The sequence below is a fragment of the Vollenhovia emeryi genome, unplaced genomic scaffold, assembly GCF_000949405.1.
Source record: "Vollenhovia emeryi isolate VEMERY1.0 unplaced genomic scaffold, V.emery_V1.0 DF939292.1, whole genome shotgun sequence".
NCBI lineage: Eukaryota > Metazoa > Arthropoda > Insecta > Hymenoptera > Formicidae > Vollenhovia > Vollenhovia emeryi.
Genome location: NW_011967074.1, coordinates 78,689 through 83,306, shown reverse-complemented (window position 1 = coordinate 83,306; position 4,618 = coordinate 78,689). Strand labels below are relative to the sequence as shown.

At 45.8% G+C, this 4,618-nt stretch overlaps 1 protein-coding gene across 2 annotated transcripts in view; it reads right to left on the bottom strand.

The window, feature by feature from the left end:
- LOC105559058 (glutamate receptor ionotropic, kainate 5-like) overlaps positions 1–2,221 on the bottom strand; it is a 53,025-nt gene extending 50,804 nt beyond the window's left edge. The window contains exon 1 of one of the 2 annotated variants that reach the window (XM_012007077.1): positions 2,163–2,221. The gene's annotated coding sequence lies outside the window, so the exon portion shown is untranslated. The remainder of the gene's footprint in view (positions 1–2,162) is intronic. The other variant, XM_012007078.1, reaches the window with a different exon arrangement.
- Between the last annotated feature and the right edge of the window lie 2,397 nt (positions 2,222–4,618).

Sequence of the window (4,618 nt, the reverse complement as noted above, 5' to 3'; positions counted from 1 at the left end):
TCGAGAGAGCCAATCGGCATCGCGGAAAAGCGACAACAATGAACTCGCAATGCCTTTTTTAGATAGGGACTAGAACAACACAAGCGCGCGTTTCGCGCACGCCATTGTTCTTCCATATTATATTACATAAACTGTCAAAATAACCCTCTTAAATACAAACTGTTGAAACCGCAAGTCGAAGTGAACGACTCGCAACGAGATCGAAACATAAATTGTCAAAATAACCCTCTTAAATACATAAACTGTCAAAACCGCGAGTCGAAGAGAACGACTCGCAACAAGATCGACACTCGATCGAGTTTCGAGAGAGCCAATCGGCATCGCGGAAAAGCGACAACAATGAACTCGCAATGCCTTTTTTAGATAGGGATATATTTCTCGGCTCTTTATCCGAGAGAAAAATAAAATGTTAAGATCTCGACAAACTAAAATTGGTTTTGACAAAAGGTGTAATTAAATCGCCGCACGAAATATCACAAATTAGGCAATGCGACTATTAAAGTATAATAAGATTACCTTAATAGTAATAAGGAGGCTTTATTATAATCGGATTTGCCGGACGGGTTAAAAGATTATGTCACTCTTTTCTTCATTGTCGTCATAAAGAATAGAGATAATAGTAGCCAACACACAGAGCGAATTGTTAACGACCACCAAGTTTAGGGTTAATGGCGCAGAGGCGTTCAAGGAATCGAAAGCAAACGATCCAACCGACCGTCGCGAGTACGAGGTCTCCTTTTGAGGCTGCGAAAGGTGTTTGGCGCGTGCAAAATATCCCGAAACGACCTTGCCATAAGCAAGGTATACGCGAAGTACACGTATCGCCCGCGTGTGCACATGGGAAGCAGACCGCTGGAAGATTGATATCGAATGCATAACCGCGCGCTCGCGTCGCTCGGTATAATACTTTGAGATGCGGATCTCTCAATGATAGATCGATCTAACAATGCGCTCGAAAAGGACTCTAATCAAGCACGCTTTTCCTTGTACGTAGCTCCTCTTGTCTCTAGCGCGCGCGCGCGCGCTATCTATTATTAGATAATTTTACTTCAACGCTGTCTTGTATCCTGTCGTTTGCCAATTTATAATCAACTGACGAATTATATATAAACTAAGTGCGAGCGAAAAGAGGGATGAGAGCGTATTATTTGAGAGATGAGAACTAGATTGAATTATCCGTAATTATTAGAGAATAAAAAAAACACAAGTTTATGTATCATAATCAAGATGCCGCGGCGCACATTTGTTAATTGTTGTCAGTGTCGTTACCATATCAACGTGCCCCGCAAATGTACTGCGACGTTACGAAGCTGTCAACAAGTTTAGAACTAGTGATTTCCTTTTAAGTCGACTCGCACGGCGACACCACCGTGAATCACTTCCGGTCGTGCGTATCACTCCTTTTTAACAATCTAACGATTCGCGTGACACGCGCTCATTCTAGGAGATTGCGTGGTTCACGCAAATGGAAAGCGCATCCACGCGGCGTAAGACGATTACGCTTTCGTGGGCATATTTTCTGATAGTTGTTCGCGGAATATCTTCTGAATCATTTGCGTGTGTATGAGATCACGCGCGCGAAAAAAAATGTGAAAGCGTGAAAGATAAAGTGTGGCAAAAATTAAACTGGTTATCTCGAAAGAGAAAAAGGCATGACGGACGCGGTGAACAAAGATAAATTTCTTCTCCGCGTAAAATAAAGCAAGGCTTCCCGAAATGCACGGTACGCGGTAAAATTATGTAATCGACATTTTGACATTTTTCTCGGAGCAAACGGGTTTCTGCTGCTTCCTTCGACATTTATTCGCAAGCGTATTAAGCACACGATACTTATTTTTCCTACTGGATTGCTTACGAGAACCAATAAGGACGCAGAGTTTTAGATCAGGTGTCTTAAGGCTAAATCCTGATTAGCTCTCGTAAGCAATCCAGTAGGAAAATAGTGCCATTGGCTTTAGATCAGGTGACTTAAGTCTAAAGCCAACGGCACACGATACCATTTTTCCTACTGGATTGCTGAGATCGTAAGCAATTCAGTAGGAAAAATAGTATCGTGTGCCGTTGGCTTTAGTCGTCGTTACAATCGAGACGAAGCCGTTCCACTTACGCACTCTTTTCTTTCGAGAGAATCGATTCGACTATGAAAAATCTCAACAACTCACCGCTCTTCCGATGATGCTCACTGAATTGAAGATACACTCACCGAAGTACTGTATCACATTCTGAAACAAAAGAAAAGCAATTGGTATCATTTTTCTTTTTGCGAAATTGACCGTCGCCATGTTGTCTCTCAGTTCGTGAAAAGAGGACGTTAAGAAAACAGTAGATTTTAAGATAGAAAATGGCAGCCCTCGTCGTTCCCGCGCGACAAACGATTGCAGTAAAACTGCACGGGGAAGATACTCGTCGCCGCATTTACGCGCAGCTCGCGAGCCGGCGATGAGCGACAAATCGCGGTTTACGACGCGCCGTTTCGATTGGGGGAAAAAAGCGCGCCAGATATACCGGCACCCCCGGCGTTCCGCGTCGTAAATAAATTAAATTAAAGGCGCATTTGCGTACAAATTATCCCCGAGCGGCGCGGCTCAAGCACCCAATAAAAATATTTCGCCGCTCGTTAAAATTAACAATGTCTGGGCGAATAAATCGCGATTAATTATCCGGGCCACACACACACATACACACACACGCGCACGCGCGCGCGGATTAACGTTGTTCCGGTCAAGGGGAGCGGGAGAAATGGAGAAAGGGCGACGGCAGGAGAAAGAGATAGATAGGCGGGGGTGCGGGGGGGGAGGAGGGCCGGGAGAAGAGAGAAGACCGCGATCTCTCGCTGGGACGGGAGAAAGAAAGGCGGGCCTTTCAAATGTGGCACAGACACGCTCGTGAAATTCCTCTCCTCGTTTCAGCGGCGGCGCGAAGGAGCCGGAGGACGCGCGCGGAATCCAAGCGACCTTGCGCCCGTTACGCGAAAAGAAAGCAAAAGCAAACAATAGACGCGACCCCTTGTATATACGCGTACGCGCTTTCCGCGCAGCCGGCGAACGCAACTGACATAACTGACATAAGCGAGGACCGAGTCCTGATCGTCGAGCTGAAAGATTCGGCAATCGGGCCGCTGGTAATATAAAGACGGGCGATATAAAGCGATACACAATGGAATCTCGACGTCGAGCGTGATTAATTTAAAATGACATAAAAGTTTTTTTTTCTTATCTGTATCTCTAACGGCCAGCGAGGTGGGAAACGGGTTTTTTGGGGGGGGGGGGGACGAATTAGCATACGTGAGACGATACGTAACGGGTGATTGGAGGAGGGTTTAGAGATCGACGTTGTCTTATTCGCTTCTAGCACACTTTCCTAAATAGGCCGGTCCGCCAAGTGATTCGATTGGTGTCGCTCGGCTGTTAATAGCGTTCGGTTTACGGCGGGCGGCAGGATATAATGCAATTATTATGTAATAGTAAAGTGATAAAGGAAGGCGACGATACGTAACAAGACGTAACGTTAGCATTTGACCAGCAACGACTCGCACTTAACAGCCCGACACGGAAGAGAGGGAGAAGGCTCTCGAGGAGTCAGCGGCTCTCTCTCTCTCTCTCTCTTCGGTTTCTTACCACGAAGGAGCAAGGGCGCGCTTCCACGAAGAGAGCTAACGAGGCGGTCAGGTAGATACCCGGGTCGCTAACAGCCGCGCGGGGAGTAAAACTCGGCGGGAGAGACAGAGCGGAGACGGTGGATCCCGTCCTTCGATAAGCGTCTTCGATATGTCGCACAATAACCGAGCGAGTTGCCCGCAGCTCGATCTTTCATCGCCCGGGACCACGCTCGTCGTTCGACCTGCGTGTTACTTAAGGAGTGATTCTGCACCTTTTGCTCCTAGAACTGTCGATTCACGAAAACGTTTGTGTGGTGTACAAATTAAGTGGCTTTTGTGCACGGACCGACAATGTTCCACTGATCGGACTAAATCAGTGAACAGCGTGGCATCGTTGAAATTACGTTTAGGAGCCTAACAAAATATCTATTCACTGGTGAATAGATTTTTTATTTCTAATTTTCTCGTTTTGCTCGTTTTTGCGCCGACGATGGCCCAGAAAAGGAGTCGAAACGTACGTTTTTTGAAATTATAATAATTGTTTCTTTTTGTTACGTTATTCCAACACGTGCGCCCTATTACTTGCGTTTGACTCTTATTGCCTGATCTTATTGTTATTTTTAACTTGAGAGTCTGTATCACTATTAATAGATTTTTGTCAGGCTTCTAAACTTAATTTCAATGATACCATGTGCTGTTCTCTGATTCGGTATAGTGGAACACCGTCGGTCTGTACACAAAAGCCACGTAATACACAAATGTTTTCACAAATTGGCAGTTCTACGTAGGAGCAAAAGGTGCAAAAAGTGCAGCATCACTCCAGCATCCCCTTAACAGCCTTCGCGGGCTGTGTGGCTCGACGTGGTGATATACGAGGGACGAGAGAGTCCTTTAAATGCTCAATATCACGCAACTTTGACATTCGTAAGAAAAGAGAGAGAGAAGAAAGAGGGAAGGAGATAACGCATCTGCACTCGTGTCGTTCAACGTGAAAGAACGGCGGAAAACAATTGTACGATA